The 19,034-nt window shown below is 41.9% G+C and overlaps 1 protein-coding gene across 3 annotated transcripts in view; it reads left to right on the forward strand.

The window, feature by feature from the left end:
- The first annotated feature begins 5,681 nt into the window (after nucleotides 1–5,681).
- The window catches only part of CCDC186 (coiled-coil domain containing 186), a 35,568-nt gene continuing 22,215 nt past the window's right edge, over nucleotides 5,682–19,034 (forward strand). The window contains exons 1-2 of one of the 3 annotated variants that reach the window (XM_039553805.1): nucleotides 5,682–5,745; nucleotides 6,381–6,462. The gene's annotated coding sequence lies outside the window, so the exon portion shown is untranslated. Of the gene's footprint in view, nucleotides 5,746–6,356; nucleotides 6,463–19,034 lie in introns of those variants that run through there. The other 2 variants (XM_039553806.1, XM_010408760.4) reach the window with 2 other exon arrangements.

The raw sequence follows: 19,034 nt of genomic DNA on the forward strand, positions 1-19,034 counted from the left end.
GTATAAAATCAGTGATGGATTTTATTCTTACATGTTCTGTGCAACAAGGAATAATTATCTCTGTTCACAGAGAAGTAGCTGAAGCATAACTATTTTGCCTTAAGTCATTTGGCATCTGGCTGTGACAGCATTTCAGTCTAAATCATCTGTGTTTAAGTCTAGGATCCTGTCTGCCAAACTAAGCATTCTCAAAAGAAAAGTGAACAACACATCTAAGGGCTGCTGAGTTTTCTCTTGGTGGTTTAGATACCCCCTACTAAAGTCAGAGGAAAGACTCTTCCTGGCTCACATGAACCTCCAGCCCTCAGCTCCAGCCTGAGCAGAAGCTGAGTGTATCAGCTCTTACAACAAGAGGGAAAATTAGGTGGGATTTCGAGGGATTTCAGGAAATCCACGTGCCAAATTGCTCAGCGTTGCATATCAGAGTAGGCACACTTGTATGCAGGAGATTGCAGGGAGACAGGGTAGTCACGATCATACAGCCTTCATCATCTCCCTGCCCCTTGTTCCTCTGTCCCTAAGATTAGCCCAATAATCCTCATGCCTAGGAAGAACTAATACCAGTAAGGCATTTAGAAATACTTCTCTGTCATTCAAACCTCTCTCAAAAAAAATGAGGTTTTCTTTGTGGCTTAAAACATCTAGACAAGATGACCCAGCACCCTTGTCCAGCTGGATCTTAAAATTGCCCAGCTTTGGGGAATCTACCACTTCCTTGGGGAGATTATTCCAATGGCTGATTTTTCTTATTGTGAAACATTTTACTGCTCTAACTGGAATCTCCCCAGAAGTGATTTGTATCCATTACCCTTTGTCTTTTCCATGGGAATCCTTGTAAAAAAAAGGAATTTCCATCTTCTTTGTAGCCACCCTGTAAATACTGGAATGTGGTGATAAAGCCTCCCACAAGCCTTTTCTTCTGACAGCTGAGCAAGCCCATTTCTCTCAGCCATTCTTTCCATGTCAAGCTTCTCAAGCCTTGATGATCTTTGTGGCTCTTCTCTGGTCCCTCTCCAGCCTGTCCACATCTCTTTTGTGTAGCAGGGACCAAAAGTCAACACAGCATTTCAGGCGTAGCCTGGCAAGCAGTGAGTGGAGCAAATACTTTTTATCTGTGCTGGTGGTACCCTTGTTGATGCAGCCCAGCATCCTGCTGGCTTTCTTTGCTGCAGCAGCATCCTGTTCACTCATGATGAGCTGCTTGTCCACCAGGAGCCCCAGGTCTCTTACACAGAGCTGCTCCACAGATGGGTAGATACCAGCCTGTGCTGCACTTCTGCATTTTGTTTTTTCAGGTGCAAGACATTACACTTGACCTTGTTGAACTTAATAAGGTTCTTGTTAGCTCACTCTTCCAGCCTATCCAGGTCTTCCTGCAAGGTAACTGAGTGACAGAGGTAACTGAGGACAGTGCTGTTAGCATGGAGCCTGATCAGGAGCGACATCCCAGGAACTGCACGAGGCTGATGTGACTTGCCTGCAGTTGTTAGCAAGAGCTTTGGGCTTACCTACATGTAGGTTCTGTAATAACTGTACCAGTGTGTCCCTAGCTGTAGGATCTAAATGTCTCAGATCCAGCTGAGACACCACTGTGCTACATGCTGAAAAAAGGACAGTCCAAGCAACATATACTGAAAATAATTTTTTCCAATTGTAACTTACTCAGACCACTTGAGTGATCATAGTCACACTTGAGATTTACCATGCATAGATCAGATGTGATAGTGTGGCAAGTAGCTTCAGCAGAGATGCTGTCCTTACCTGACACATGGAGGGAAGATGGGGCTTTGTAAATGGTGCCCCCTGAAGATCCCTGGCAAACCGTGCTTGCTCAGAATAAAATAGTGACACAATGACATTTATTCCCACTGAAGAAAATAATAACTCTTTATGTAATTTTGCCATGATGTGAAATGCAGGAATCAATTCAGCCTGCAGTAATTACATTACAACAGACCAGCCTTCTGACAAATACAGAAGACGGGATTTGGGCAAGCTGGACTCTGCTGCCAGCTCCTCCTCGGCACACCAGTGGTCTCAGAGGAGTGTGAGGTGTCTCTCAGCACATCTGCTGTTTGAGCCACCACACTGTTCCTCCCTTAAAGTGGAATTGCTAACACTTCTTTAGCTGAAGGAGAAAACAGAGGTTTGTAAGCTCTTTCAGTGGGCAAAGCTAAAAACTATTCTGGATCATTAACAAACATCACCTGGAAACTGAGCAGTTACATGAATACTTACTTCTCTTTTTCTTTTATAACAAAGCATGAGCCAAAAGCCAGAACTACAACCTTTTGAATATGTGGGCCAAATTCTGCTTCTGCCTCTGCAATGCAGAGCTTGTCTGCAGCAGACAAGTCTGTTGTGTAGGACTGTCTGTCTTTCAGATGGTAAGTTCTCTCACTCAGAAATTGTTTTCCTCAGCATTTAAGAGGTACAGTAATTAATTCTTATTTAACACGAATGCAAGTGGTTTGGGGAAGGACTCTCTCTGTGACCTGTCATTATCATTCCCTAAGTATCTGTGGCTGCCTCCTGGGGATAAGATACTCTTCAGATGAAAATTCAGTTTAAGCACCGGTATTGTAAGAGTCAGAACTGTCAGCATCAGTTCTGGGACTAGAGCTGTGGGGAGTCCAGCTGAGTACAAAACATCCTTTTCTCCTGCCTTTAAGGAAGAACTCCACTAACCAGGCTCTATTTTCTTAACCTGATTTTAATCCTGCTCTAAAAAAAATGTCCAGAATAAAAGGCAAAAATCAGATGAAATTCTGCCAGGTCTGGTGGAACACACTAAACCACAAACAGGTAACATCAGTGGGACTGCAGACAAAGCATACAGCAAGGTAAAAGCACAAATCTTAAAAAGACTGGGGCCAGAGCGTACTGATGTCTCTGCAGTTGTCTTTAAATAACTAGAAGACCAAATAAGAAGCATTTGGGCACTGAAGTGACTGTGTTACAGAGCAGCAAGACTGTGTGAACTTTGTGGCTCAGCTGCAGAACAGCAGCAGTAGTGGCAAAGAAGCCTTTCTGAAAGCAAAGCTTAGACTTGGGCTGCATGGCAATTAGCAAGTGAGTGTTGCACGGCACTGCTTTCTAAAAAGAGACAATTTTTACTTATGTCTGTTCCACACCTGGTTTTTAATGTATTTTTAGCAAGATGGAATGCACAGCATAATTTGAGTAAAGCAAGGGCTAGACACTTGCTTTTAAAATGTTATTTAGAGGTTAAAGCTGAGGGCACAAATAAATGCTCTCTGCAACCTACTTCCATTTATGTGCTCAACTTAGTGTTTTTAAAGACACATGCCTTCATGTGACTGACTCCTTTGCTGCTTTAGACGTGATGGCTAGGACATTGTTTAGTTAACTGAAGCAGTATTATCTTTCCCAAAATAATGGACATTGAAAGATTTATAGTTATGATAGCACTGAAAAGTTTACAGATTGATTTTCTCTAAAATCCCACAGTTGATTTTAAGGATCTGTTAAAATGTTTTGTCCTGGTTTTGGCTGGGGTAGAGTTAATTTTCTTCCTAGTAGCTGGTACAGAGCTGTGCTTTGGATTTAGGATGAGAACAATGTTGATAACACACTAATGTTTTTAGTTGTTTCTAAAGTAGTGTTTACATTATTGTCAAGGACTTTTCAGCTTCTCATACCCTGCCAGCAAGAAGCTGGGGTGGAGGGAGGGAACACAGCTGGGACAGCTGATCCCTACTGGCCAACGATTATTCCATACCAAATGGCATCACCTCAGGATATAAACTGAGGAAAAGCTGACCAGGGGCTGCTGTTTGGGAACTGTCTGGGCATCAGTCAGTAAGTGGTGAAAAATTGCATTGTGCCTCACTCGGTTTGTATATATTATCTGTCACATGAAACTGGCTTTATCTTGACCCACAAGTTTGAGTCTTCCAGTTCTCTCTCTCCTCATCCTGCTGGCGAGGGGAGGGAGCCAGCAGCTTTGTGGGACCTAGTTCCTGGTTGGGGTTAAACAACAAGTTTCAAAGAGCATTTTCTAGGACCCCCAAATTTGCAGTTCCGGCTCTGAAATTCCAAATACCTAGAAAGAATATGGAGAAAAAGAACTTGCTCTGAAATAACTCTCCCAATTAATGTTTGTAAGTGAAGTTATGCAGCACATTCTACTTTCAAGGTCATCCATAGTACACACTGAAGAAATCATCACTAGGTGGGTGATGACTTCATACATGTAGGTATGTGTTTACTTTTATACTTATGTAAAAATAAATTAGCCGAAATAAAGGAACAATCTGATCTAACATCAAAGTTAGCCTTGCTATGAGTAAGGGATTGGACAGGATAATTTCCTGAGGTACTTTCCAGCCTGAATTATTCAGTGATTCTAACTTGCTTTTCTACTGTTTTGTTTAAGATATTACTGCAGGAGAGATGCCAGTGCTTATTTCAGCTGAGCTGCTATAGGAAATACAACTGCTTTCACTTAACAGCTTGTCTGCTAAGGTATTTTTTCAATTTATTTTTTATTAAATAAAACAGCATTTATGCCATGCTCTGGATTCCAAAAAGCTTTGTGTTCCACTGAAAAACTGCTGATCCCAGTGCTGAAATGTAGTTCAGATTTTTGATGCCCAGCAAATTTTTCACATTTAAAAAAAAAAATCCAATCAGAGTAAGGAATGAAGTCCCGGCAGGTGCTAAGTGAAGTTGATTATTAACATCACTGGACTGACTGACATGGCATGTGGGTGTAGAGGGTTTTGACATAATATGTAGGGGTTGGTTATGGAGAATGAAATGCAGTTTACTTAAGGGAGAAGATTTTATTAGCCGTTACTTGTGCACTGGATCTTGCAAAAAGGAGAGGCATCTGCGTGACCATCTCTCTGAAAACTGCTGGGGTGAAAAATCCTTCCTGTATGGCAGCTGCTCAGGGCCGTGGTTTTAGATAGCACCATGGAATGTCTGACATGAGATCCCTTGACCAGAAGCGTCGTATGTTTAAACAAGAGGAGAAACAAAACCCCATCCAGATGGAAACAATTTTTAGACGCATGCCCGAAATGATCTTCTGTGAAATCACAGAATCAATTAGGTTGGAAAACACCTCTGGGATCATGGAGTCTAACGTGTGACCCAACACCACCTTGTGAACCACAGCACGGCACTGAGTGCCACGTCCGGGCTTTCATTAAACACCTCCAGGGATGGTGACTCCAGCACCTCCCTGGGCCGCCCATTCCAATGTCTAATCACCCTTTCTGTGAAGAAATTCTTCTTAATGTCCAACCTAAGTGTCCCCCGGCGCAGAACGCACTAATACCATGGCACTGTGTCCTATATGCAGCCGCTCGGAGCTTTTAGCACCGTCGGTGGATCGCAGGCTTTCGGCAGCGCGGGTGGGAACCCGGTGGCACCACGAGGGAGAAGGAAGGCGGCGAGACGGGTCCTGCGTCACCTGCCGATCCTCGTGGCTGTCGCGAGTGCCCGTTCGCCCGCGGCCCCTCCCCAGCGGCAGCGCAGAGGCCGCACGGACCGCAGGAACCGCAGGAACCGCGGCCCCCGCGGGCTGGGCCGGCCCCGCCGCCCGGGGCTGCCCGGCTCCCGCCCCGCTGCCGCCGGGCCCCTCCCGCCGCCGCCATCTTTGTTGATGTGTCAGCGCGCCGGGCCGCGCCGGCCGGCGGGGAGCGGGGCCGCGCCGTGCTGTGCTCGCCATGGCCGCGCTGCCGCCGCCGCTGCTGCCGCCCGCGTAGCGACCGGGTGAGGGCCCGCGCCGCAGCAAGGGCGGAGAGGGTGGGCGGGTGCTCGGAGCCGGCGCCCCCCGGCCCCGCGGACGCTGCCGGGCTTCCCGAGGGGCGGCGCGGGGCGGCCGAGGGCGCCGGGGCTGGACGGGACGGGAGGGGCCGCGGGGTCGCTGATCCACTTCACTGTCAGCGGGCGATAAACCCTGGCGGACGCGGCGGGGGAAGGACGGGAGGGAGGCAGGATTCCCCCGGGTGGCAAGGGGCTCTCCCTGTGCAGGTGGGGGCACTGGGCTGGCACAGGTCTCGCCAAGGCTGTGGGCGAGGCGCAGGAGGTGGGAGCGAGGTGACAGCGGGGCTGGGGGTGAGGTCCTGCCACAGCAGAGCCTTCGCAGTCGGGACCTCCGAGCGGGCAGCGTAGGCTTCTGTGCTGGCTCGTAATCTCTTTGTTTCTGTACAGCATTCTTCGCGTTATTAATTAGGTTGTCCTGTTTCATTGCCTGCGTGTTGATTTCACTGTATGGTTAAATAATTAGGTAACAAAGCCCAGCAACTGTTATGAAGGTTATTTTTTAGAGTAAGCTGCGGTGTTGCGGTAGGGTACGTGTCCTTGTTTTTGCAGATGGTATTTGCAAAAGCTGCTTGCCCTTCTAGGTCTGAAAGAAGGACTTCAGCGAGATGATTATGATGTAGGCTTGCGGATTTTGGCTCTTGTCCTGGAAAACAGTCTGCGCAGGTGAGTCTGATATGTGTGTACTTCTAGTGAGACTCTGTGCAGACCAGAAGAGGATTTCTTAGGGAGTTGAAATCTGTGTGTAAGATGAGGAGTATGGCATTCCGGTGTTAGTGGTGGTTTGCTTTATTTTCTTGTAGAACTGCTTTGCAGAAGTCAAAGTGTTGCGAGCAGAACACACTAAAAACCCAGGTATGGCCACTGTCCCAATACGTTTTGTTGTATAAGGAAATTGTTGGAACTATGAGCCACAGCTGTGTTTCTCTATGGACAAGGAAATGCAATCACTGGCTGCTATAAATGCTTATGTTGCCGTTGACTTTAGGGAGGAGATGGTTAAGCTCTGGAGATACGAGAAACTGAAAGTATGAAGATGTTTCAGGAGGCTGTTGATGACATTTGAAATGTCATTTGTTTTATTAAAAAAAAAAAAAGAACTAGTTCTATATTGCCTTTGAGCTCTTCTTTTTCTGAAAGTCTTCAGTCATCCATTCTTGTCTGGTTTTAAAACAGTTTTTCTATCATTTTATAAGATTTGGTTTGGGGTTGTTGACAGATGTTTGTTGGCATTGTGAGGTTCACTGTTTCACAGTATTGAGAAAAGGATCGAAGAACCAAATGCACAGAGTCGTTTATTTGCTTCCAATTAGCAGCTCTGTTGCTTAACACTACCTGAGGCTAATGTTGAATTTCCTGAAGCTGGCTTTCTAAAGAGCTATGAAAAATAGAAAGGCACTGTTTTTCTGGATTTAATAGTGTTATTAGGTATGTTAAATTAGTAGATGTGGGCTCCAGGAAGCAGTAATCCTGTATTTAGTTCTGGGCTGACTTGTTCTGAACTTATTTTCCAATTGCTAAAAACAATCTTGGAAAGCCTTATGGATAATACTTACCTTCAAGTCCTAGCCAAAGACCCTGCTGCCTCGAATTGAGGGTGAAAAAAAATCTCGTCAGAAACAAATCAGTGTCAGAATAGAGGAGAAAATCATGACCCTAATTTCAAGAAGTACATGGAATACTGAATTTTTTATTCTGGAATAATATTGTATATAATACTACCTCTTAGCTTAATTAACAGAACTCAGAGCTTCTGTAGAGCTCACAGTAGTTCATATCCTTAAAAGATTGAAGTGTTCACTTGTTTGTTTTCAGGGATACTGGAGAAACTCTTGAAAAGTCAGGTTTGAAAACAGTAGAACTCTACCATCCCCTCAAATGGTGTTTTTCAGTGTGCAGTGATCATGCAGACAGTAATTCCATGGTTGAAATTTTACAGCCTTTTGTATGTTCTGGAAATAACATTTGAAAAGAGCCATTGAAAGCTAACATGCTGCAATCTCCAGTGCCAAATACACCAAGATCCATATCTTACCAATGCCATGACACTACAGGTTATTGAGAAGGTCTGCCGGAGCTCCAGCTTCTGTAGTGTGAACAAGAGTTACGGCTCTGTTGTAGGTGTAGAATATCTGTCATAGGATGTGTGTTTTGTCAAGGTTGTGTACTCAGTCATAAATTTGGTTTCTTCCCCTCCCTTAAGACATTCTTCTTTGCACAGGTGATGTTATCAGTGTCAGAACGTGAATGCAAGCAGGGTTCTAGTAAGGACAGACAGAGCTGCTCCTGGCCTTGTTGTAAGCAGAGCTAAAGGCAGGATGCTGAAACCTGAAAGGTGACAGCAGTGCTGTTGCTGGCATTGCATTGCTTGCTGAAGTAGAGACTCATTTTCTTGACTTGGAAGAGTAAGAGCTGTTCTGTGCTGAAGACACACAGAAGATTGCAAGTCTCTGTGTAAATCCTGAAGTATTCGAGTCTCATGTGATGTTACAGTAAAACTAATCACAATTAGCTGTTGCTAATAATGTTGTTTTCCCCTGATACATGAGCTTCCAACCTTGGGGCTCATACAACAAAATACAACACTCCCAAGGTGTACTCCATGACTTGTCTTACGATGGGAGCAAATCCAGCCTCACTTGTTAAACCTTAACTGATGAACTTTATTTTGGAGTTGTGCTGTTGACTCTTGACATGGAGTTAATATGACCAGAATATTAACCATGTACGTGAGTTTGATAGAAAACCTGATGCTGTCTTGAAAGAATCGTACATTTATGTTCAACTATCTAACTTGTGATGTAAGCAAAGGAAAGCAAATAACAAAGTTTGAGTAAACCTTGTCTTCTGAAGTACTTGTCTTGTGTTCAAAGAATTGATAGAAATGCTGAGCTTTGCACCTTGGCACTGCCATTGGTGTTTAATGAAGTCACATTAAAAACCTGAGAAGAATAATTGAGTTGAAGTGTTAAACTGATAAAAGTAAGGAAATCCTGAAAGTACCCACTGTGTATAGTCACTGTTCCACTCCCTTTCCTATGAACATGTGCATCAAAGCAGGTCTTTGTGTGGGTTGAGTCAGGAACTGTGTCAAGTTCTGCCAGAGCTGAAGGACTCAATGTCCCAGTGTACAGCCAGGTTTTCCACTTTAATTTGATCTTGGGCAAAAGTGATGAATTAATATCAGGAGACCTAGTGTAGGTGGGACTCTGGTGTGTTTCTTTTGTTTCCTATATGTGCTGTCTGTAAATACGGGAAGACTGAGAGTGTGTGACCTCATGGTCACCCTCTATTTTGTATGGAGTACAAGCAGTGGTGATCCACATCATCTCTTCAGCTTAAGAATTCTGTCTCTCTTTGGCAGTGTGATGCTTTTCAATCCAGTTTATCTCCTTTTAGTGTGTTTCATAATTTGAGTGGCTTGCTGCTCTGATTAATGTTGGATGTGGAATTGTAATCAGATATATAAACCTGAAGCCAGAAAGACTGTTTGAAATTCTTCTCACACTAGATCATGTGAAACACTTGCTTTTTGAGACCTTTTTATCCCAGTCCCTTTCAATTTAGTTCAAATTTTTGATTTGTCCCTCTGCAGAGCTGCTCTGCAGTAGAGCTGCATTTTGTATCTTGTCATGTACAACATAACTTCTTTAGCAGAATTCTCTTCTTTTTTTTAATCATAAACTTCGGTTGAAGACAGAAGTATCTCTGTTATTTGAGATACTTCCCTGTTTTGCAGTGTTGCCTGGTGACATTATGCTTAGTCTGAAGAAGCCTTTTGTGACAGAGTTCTTGTGAAAGATACCATGCAAAACACAGGTAAGCTGGGTATTAATCAGAAACAATAGGAAAGTTTGTTTTGCTAGTCAGTGTGTTGACTAGTAGACAGTAGTTAAGGAAAAAGTAGCCTTAGGAAAAAGAAACCAAAAACTTCACCCAACAAGTGAAGTAGAAAGGTGTGTGCAGTCTGTCCAGATTAGTTTAGGTAAAAGTATTATTAGGATTACAGTGAGCTAAAACAAACTATAAAATTTTTCTTCAATTTTGTTTTTAGTCTTACTGTCATATGAAATTGTTAGCAAGAGTGCTGATGCAATGACAGGTTGGCACTGACTTGGAAAAGCATTTTAGTTCGCTTAAATAATGATTATTGTGTAATAAAGATGTGAAAAGTTCTTGAAGAGAGGCATCTTGGGTTTTGCAATGAACAACACAACTGTAAGAAGCTAGAAATGTTTTTAACCCCCAAATTATTCTTTAGCAGTCTTGTTGGGTTGGCATTATACACATGGTAGTATGTAAACTGTCTTAACAGCTTCATCTCTTACCTGAGTGCAGTAGGTTGGAAATTGAATTGAATTAGCAGCTGATTCTAACAGTTGTCTGGCTGTTAATGGTGTGTTAGGATAATGACTTCAAAGATAACAGAAAGTATTTTTCTGTTGTGATTCATCTAAGATTGTGTTTCTAATAGAATATTTTATAGTGTTATAGCTAAAGAAGAGGAACAGTTCTTTGTGGAACAAACTGTACAGGCAAGTTTTGTTCTTTTTGATAAAGGCTGTGGCATTTCTGAAGCTTTTTTACATTAGGTTGCTGGTTGCTTTGTGTGTGACTTGTCAAGAAAACTCTACAAATCATTATTGTTCTCTTCAGTGTTCTTCAGCCAATAAATCCTAATTAAGTCTTTGAAATACAAAGTCCATCTCCGGTGTTTCACTGGATTATATTGCATCTCACATTAACACTTGAATTTGCAATTGAACTGCCTAAAGCACTTCTACTCTCTCTGTTGCTCAGGAACCTGCAAGAGGGAATTGGGTCTGTAACTGAACTGTTCAAGTGGTGCTCATGTGCAGCTTTTGCTTTTATTGGGGTCTTCTGATGAGCATCAGAGCTTCATCACAAAGGTCTTTTGACTGTTGACATTTCAGTCATATGTCACTTCATTTCATAGATGTCTGAGTGGAAATGTAAGGCAATACAAAAAATCTGTTTAGCAGAGCCTTTGGTCTGTACTGCAGTGATTGGGAAAAGAGCCAACCCATTATTGCACCATAAATGATAAATGTGGTTTTGTTAAAGTTATGTATTTATCTTTGCTTCATGAGCTTCAGTAGCTGCTTACATGATGAGAGGTGCTTCCAAGATGGAATTCTGCTTGAGTGTAATGAACCATGTGTAAAAATCAATCTATGGATTGGAATTTAATATTATATATTCTTTAACATGAATGAATAGGAGGCAGAGTAGTTTAAATGATGGAGTATATATTGATTCTGAGTTGGCATGTACACTAGCCTCCTTTCTGAAACTGAAATTATTGTTGAATAACAACTTCCAATGGTTAAATATAACACTGCTGTCTCAGGTTAGATTTAGGGCATTGCTGATCTTTCTTTATAAGAATTTTTGAAAATTATGTCAGAAAAAAAGGCATATTTTGAAACACTGCTCAGTATTATTGAACTAAAAATCAGGCCTTGCTTGCATGTGAAGTAAGTGTTAGATTCCATTTTAGCAGAAAGAGCTGAAGTCTCAGTTCACCTCTAAGTTGTGTATTTGCTAAGGTGAGGAACTACTTGTGCTCAGTGCTTTTACAGGTCAAGACACAGAACACTGTAAGACATAGTGGAAGTTTCATTTGTAGCTGAGTCTGGTCTGTAGGTGTGTCTGTGTAGGCTGCTGAGAGCTTTAAGGGGTAGTTGGAAGGCTGGAGTGATGGGAGAGTGTTTTGCAGTGTGACTTGAGGTGTAAGTGTGAATCTTCAAAATAGCTGTAAAATGCACGTAGCTTCCTCTTGCAAATTCACGTGACTGCATTTTAATTTGCTATTGGGTGATACAGGAAAAAAGTCAGTATTTTCTTTGCAGTTATAATTTCATGAGGATAATGCTTTTCATTGAAAAAAAAAATCTCTCTTCCAGACATCCTAGTTCTAGATTTAGCTGGTAGTTTGGCGGTTTTTAATAGCCTTTTGGTGTGTGTATCTTGGCTTTTTAACCTTTATTATTTTGTTATTGGATAATCTTTGAAAGATTGCACAGCTAAGTTAAAAGTATTTCTTTTTTCACATATAACACATATCACTGAACAGGCCTCTTGTTTGGAGGGCTGTTAGAGAGCTGGAGTAATAGAAATGAACAGTTCCTGGTATGTCTTTAGACCAGCTACAGTTTCAGGTGCTTCAGTGCTCTACTTTGGTTTCTGAAGTATTGCAGGTGAACAAACAGGGCAGTCATTGTGAAAGCATTACATTTCTACCTGGTTTAGCTGGGCTGTAGAATTTTCTGTTCATCTAGTACTGGGCTATACAGAGAGAAACCCCACAACTTCCTATATGTGTAGGCAAGCTGTATGTCTGCTTTCCTAAATTCACTTCTGCCAAAACTGGAGTGATTCATAAATGTCTGCATCCAGCACCTTCAGTGTCAAAATGAAGCTACTTTTACCTTTCTTGCTCCCACAACATTGGGATCTGCTAGCAAACATGAATCTCTGTAAACTCATAAACAGGCATTTTTGATTCAATTGGAGAGAAGGATAGAGAAGAGCAGAGATGTTTGTAAAATCATTTGGAGTGTGTTGCAGAGAACAGTAACAGTGCCTGGGATAGACAGCTGGTTATTTGAGCTGTGTGTTGCTGCCCAGTCTTTTGGTGTGTTACTAGGGAAAAGAAGTAATTATTTGTTATCACTGGGGAATCTGTTAAGAATAAACCCGTTTTCTAGCTGTCTCCAAAGGACAAGCATCCCTTCTCTTGGCTGCTGACATTGAGCACTAAACCTGAACTGCAGAGTTCAGAAACCAGAACCAATATGGAAGGATAGTGAGTGTTACAGAGCTGAAGAGACTGCTGCTTAAGGGTGTTTGCTTGGATTTTTATGATGAATTTCCAGTGGAACTTATCTTCAGAATGTGCCATTTTGGAAAGCAAAATAAAGAGTAACAGCAGCAACTTTACACGTTACCATCCAGTTCTTAACAAAGAACCAGGAAGTACAGATCACAAATTACAGCATAAAGAGAATTGCTCTGAAGCAGTTTCAAGGGCCTTATTTTCTAGATACGTTTTTCCTGTAAATACGTGGACTTTGTTTAGAGGTGTGCAATGGTTCCTTAGCAAGTTTACGGCACACACTGCAGTGACAAACCAACTCTGAGTCCTAAGGTGACATCCTTATAAGAGCAGCAGGGACTTCTGGGAACTTGGGCTGCTTCTGTTGGTGTCATCACGTTTTTCTGTCACTGAGCTGCTTGCCTGGCCGTGTCATGGTACTTAGGACACTGCTGAGTGTTGGAGTCATCTGCCTGTGACTGATGGAGCATTTCATCACTCCTTTCCTTGTCCCCCGCCTCCTCTCTGAAATGCATCACATCTGTATGGCAGCTTTGCGTAGTTTTGAGACTTCAGTCTATTGCTAAAGGCTATTTGAGTACTCTGCTGTGACCAATATGAACTGGAAGGAAAGCTACTTTGTACTTTTGTTTGAAAATGAGCTTGTTTCTGTTTGGATGCTTTTTACGTATCCGGAGGTGAAGAGTATATATGGTATGAGCTGATGCGAGAACTGCTTTTTCACCATTTTGTAGACTGCATGTGTACTTGTTTGGAGAGTTGATTTCCTCTTCATCAGTGACTGTGCTACAAGGCCTCTCTTAGGAACACAGCCAGGAATGGAAAACATCTACCCAAAGATGATGCAAAACCCTTTCTTGTTGAAAAGAGATGAAATAATTGACTGCTACTGGCCATTAGATTATGTAATGTGTAGTTGAATGTGTCTGGTGTCCAGTAAACTGCATTTGCTGTATTAAGTTCTTATTATTCCCCTTTGAGAAGGTTTTGTGCCTCGAGTTGCTTATCTCAATGCTCTTCACTTTCATTTCAAGCCTGGGTTGAACAAGGTTTTGTATATGCACACACCCATGAAGCATTATTCCCTCCTGCACTTTTTTGCCCCTCTCTCTGCAGTACTTTCAGGCATTGAGGTGTAAATATATGTTTTTTCCTCTTGAAGCAGTGATTTTTGTTTCTCAGGACCTTGACCTTAAGTTTGCTTACAGAACCACCCCAGGCATACCCTTCTGTCATTCTTTAATCTGTTTGTTCTAAAGGGCCCCATTGTGATAGTTACTAGGTGACAAGGCACTCTTTCTTTTTTCCCTTGTTAGTGAAGTCTTCTAGCCAGCCACACCTCAGCTGAAGATTCCTATAGTTATCATTTAATATGTTTCTTTAGTTGTCATCTCACATGTATTTTGAAATTGGCTGAAACAAAGTCATTTCCTCCTTCTTGACTATTTACAACATAAATGTTGAGAGTTTGGGTCAAATTCTATCTATTTAATGAAATTAAATGCTAGCATTAATAGTACATCTGCTTAGGAAAGGCCTTTGTAGCCAGGGATTTAAAAGAATCACGTTTGCATTCAACAGGAAGATTGAAAAGACAGGCAGTTTGAAATGGCGCAGTATTGAACTAAAGCATACCAGAACCTCGGCACGTGCCTGTACTCACTGGATAGTAGTCTAGAGCAGGGCAAGGTGGTGTTCCTGATTAGAATTAGCAGTACTGCTGTGGGGGGAAGGATTTTCAACCAGTACAGCAGATGAATAGCCAAGGGATGAGGGTGCCAACAGCTTCCTTAAAAAGGTAGGAGTGTTTGTACTTTCAGCAAAGGAGGAGGACCCAGTGTTACAGAAACTGCTTTTCTCCATGCCAGCGGATGGACTATGAAGTGAGAATTTGCTGTTAAAGCATAACCTTCTCTGGACTGCTGCTGAAGGTAGCTACAGGAATTTTTTTTTTTTTTCTTCTTTTTGCTGGCCTGTTACAGGAGCATGTATTGAGATTTTTGATGTTCTCCAAAGAGAATCAGTTACTTACTTTGTGTCAGATACTTCCTTGAAGAGCTTAAATGAATCATTGTCGTATTTGTTCTTACTTTTATCATTTGGTTAGCAGTTAATAGAAGACGTTTCTGTTGTGTAACAGAAAATGAATGAAAAAATTGCTATTTCCTGAGTCTTTGCATTCCCTGACATACCTGGGAGACATTCGTATTTAAAAGCTGGTGTGCTGTTCACTCACTCTATTGGCCAGCTTTCTGCTCCCTGCCTCTGATTGCAGTCAGTTGTGCTATCAGCAGTTTAGCAGATGAGCACATCTCAGTGTAAGTAGTGTGATAAATGGTTGTAACCCTTGCCAGTACTAGCCTTTAATGTTGTGTGTCCTGTGCCTGCTGTTTAACTACTTACTCATTTTAGATATTACATTGGAACTTGGAGATCATATGTGCTGATGCAGATTTAAACTTAGTTTTGTGAATAATTATGAAAAGTATGTATGCTCTTTGCATCTTTGAAGAACACATCTGTGATGAGAAAAAACACTAGCTGTTTTTAAAAAAGGCATTTCTGGTTTTGAAGAGTTCAACTTGCCTCTATTGTGATGCCTAGGGAGATGTTTTGCAGACGTGGCTGAGCTGTGCTCGTGTTCCTCATTCCTGCTGCTCACATTAGCAGGGTCTGAATTGATGTATTTCTATTCACGTTGCTTTGTATCACTGCACTGGGGGAAAACAGCCAGCTGCCTCCTCTGCTGTGGAACAGAAGCAAGAGCATGGGGAAGGTGTGTTAGAGTGTCAGACTAATTTTGAGCTGTAAATCAGAGGAGGAGGACAACTGGTCAGACCAGTTACGTGAGTCCAGTCACAGCAAAGAGTCCTGTCACAGCTGCAGAAGCTGTCACAAGGCAGTGACAGAGCTTTTCACATGCTGCCCTAGATGGATGGCAGTCATTCGTGGTATGTGGGCAAGCAGGCTTGGGCTGGGCTACTCAAAGTGCTGCTTTGAGAAGTTCCTGCAGCACATGCAGCAGAAGGAACTTACAGTGAGGGGTGGGACAAACATCACACGGATGGGACCAGGAGCAACACACTTTTACCCTGCTGCTAAGATGATCATCAGGCCTAAGGAAGGAGCAGAGCAGGTGGTTGAAGGTAGAAACTTTGCAAAACAGTGCAAGCACTTTGCTGTCACTCAACACAGTGTGTGCTTGTTTGATGTTTAAGCATATCACATAAGCCAGTTCATTTGCTTCAGTCAAGATTTTCCTTTTTGATTGTTTTGATGCATTCTGAAGACATCAGAAAGGCACTAAACTGTTTTGTTTTCTTAATGCAATATATGTAACCTTAGTCCTTCCCTGATTTTGGAAAAGTCATTTATAAGGATGAGTAGGGTATTAGAGGATGGATATTAAACCTGGAAAGGCATGTAGCTCCTATCAGGTGGTGTCCAAATATTATCTGGAGCTTGATGGATTTGTATGTTTGATATGAAACAGTCAAATATTAGCATGTTTCATTTCAACTGGCTACTGCTGGACTGTGTTGATCCTTTTATCACACAAAATGTTTTGCTTACAAACCGTGAGCCTTTTCTTTAGTGACATCACTGCAGTTTTCTGTCTCTGGTATCATACAGGAAGTATCTATTATATTCAGTTGCCTGAGGTAGGCACGACAAACTTAGGATATTCAAGAGACATTTGAATATCAGTATGAATTTGCATTGACACCTGCTCCACATGATTTCTTTGTCTGGACATTTTTGGTGTGAAAATAAATTGTGATCCTGTGATGAATTACTTAATTTCTATTTAAAAGTTAGTAATTAGAACATAAAAGCTAATACTATTCGGGGGGGGGGGATCTATGTATTTAATGAACAGGTGCAGATAGGTGCAGGTAAATTTGGGCAGATAAGGCTAAAATCCAGTGTATTGGAATCATAAAGACTGAACTTAATGTGGTAAATTATATTCTAGGTACCACTGAAAATTAAACTGTGACTGCAGGGAACACTGAGTCATCATAATTTACTTTTCATCCTTTAACTGATTTGTATAATCATTACTCATATTCCCCATGAGTTTGATATAAAAATCTACACTTTTTAAATGAGTAATAATAACTAAGTTATTTTGGATATTAAGTCAGTGGCTTTTTTTTCTTCTCTGTCACTGAGTTGTGCAAATAATTGTATTTCTGCTTCCATGTAGATTAGTCTTTGTAATACTAATTCACAGTATTATTTACAGAAGGAAGTAACACAGTAAAAAGAAAACTTAATGACCTTCTTAATGTACTCTCTTAACAGGGCTGTATTTTTCACTTCTTGCTTCCATATGGAGATAAATACCTTCCAGTTTGCTAACTGGACTGGAAATTTTGTGTGTAACAACCAACATGGAAGTTCATGTATACGATTTTACCACTCCCTTTCTTGTAGTAATGGTGAACTGCAGCAGCTGGGCAGTCACAAGCAGGTTTGAGGCAGTGCATCAAACAACTGCACATTTCGGGAAGTTCTGTAACACTTCAGAAAGTACTTTAAAAAAGGCTTAAATTGAGGTAAAAAAACCCCTCTGATCGTTACAGAGAGAGCATCATCAAGAACTTAGGCTGGTGTAACTACTAGAGAAAAAACCAGTTCTTCAGCTTTATGCTAATACAGTGTCTTTTACAGCTGAGTGTGTATTACAAACTACTTTTGAGAAGAGGGAACAGATACTAGAAGGTGAATTTTTCTTCCATCTTAACTGCATCATTTGCAAATTATCTTTCAGTTATTGATTGTTTAAAGTGCACTAGTCTGAAAGCATTGGTTTTTAACAGCATTTTAATTAAGTAGGAACTAATGTGTTCTGCTACTATTAAACTGAATACTTTCTCTTGCAGTTATGTTCATTTTTGGTTGCATGTTGAGATTGTCAGTTGAGGTTGGTGTTTTTGAGAGCAGTAGTACATTGTGAACTTCTGTTACCAGCAGACGTTATCAAAGGGTAGATAGATTCCAAAAGAGCATTTGTTTGGACGGCACAAACCAAGTGGTGGGGTTTGCTGCTTCCAGTGTTGACCTAAACATAAATCTTTTGAAGCAAAGGGGAGTTAGGGATTTTATTAGTACCAGAGAAGATCTGTTTGTAAAACGGGGAATCCTTGTGAAAGTGTCACATTGTATAGACTCTCTCATTCCTGATCTCTATTCTCATTTGTACCTCTCCCTAGCTGCTTATGGTCTGGTTCCTACTGATTTGTACTGGGTTAGAGGCTGTAGCATTGAGGATTTTTTTGGATTTGAGACCAAAAAAGGAAAGGTGGTTTGCTTGTTTCTTAAAAAATGTGTGCTTCTCATTTGCTGATTTGTGACTCTTGTCCAGGTGTAATACATTCCCTTCTGTACTCCAAGCTGAATGCTCAGTTTTCCATGTGCTTCCCTCTTGTTGATTAAGTCCCAGTTGTAGCCCAACTGTTGGTTTCAGGTTGAGTTGGTGTTTTGTGGGGTGGTGTTTCCTGGTAGAAACAGCTGGGCTGAAGCTGCTTTTTGTGCCTAACAGTGAAAGGTGACAGTGATAGCAATTGAGGACAGATCTAATGGGACTCCTGTCCCTCTGTTTTAACAATGTTGAGCCTCAGTAGGAAGTGGTGGTTAATAAGGCAGGACTCTGGGGGAGTGGAGTGAAGCCAAGTAGCACAAAGGGGTTGCCTTTGAGGCTGAGGCAAAGGGAGGAGCATGGAGCAAGTACCTGAGTGGCTCAGATGGTGTGGCTGTGTAAGGGAGAACTGAACAAGTCAGAAAGTAAGGATGGAAAAAATTTGTGGCATGTAAGCACTTCCTTTGAGATGACGCTTGGAATAGCAGAGTTGAATTTATAAATGAAAAATTTGCCTTGTTTTAAGTAGCCTAAATTATCTGGTGTAGGAAGATAAGCTTGCATATAAAAGTTAAGACTGCTGTAATGAATTTCTCCTAATGGAAGTAAGGGCTTCTTGTGCTTGCTAAAAATGCCAGTAGTCTTTTCAGACACACAGCCATCTGGGATTCTGGAAAAAGAAGATACAACATTATACCCAGGCTCTTCCAGAAGTATTCTGGCTATTTGGCTCTCAGTATGGTGTCCTTCTAGTGAGCTTCTACAGAGCTTTTTAAGTCCTTGCTCTGCAAGCTACTGTTTGAGAGAGCAGATCTGCCAAAGACCATCTGTGCTCTTCCACAGGGGATTTTGGTTGCTTGAAAGCAGATGGGAAAAGAGAATCTCACCCCCATCCTCCCCCAACCCCTTCCCTTAGGTTCCTGGGTACAGATGCATTTTGCTGTAAGGATGCTCAGTGAGGACGTGACAGTAAGGAAATTGGATATTCTGGCTGAACCAGGGAGTCATCCTATG

This window comes from Corvus cornix, chromosome 6, assembly GCF_000738735.6.
Source record: "Corvus cornix cornix isolate S_Up_H32 chromosome 6, ASM73873v5, whole genome shotgun sequence".
Classification (NCBI taxonomy): Eukaryota; Metazoa; Chordata; class Aves; order Passeriformes; family Corvidae; genus Corvus; species Corvus cornix.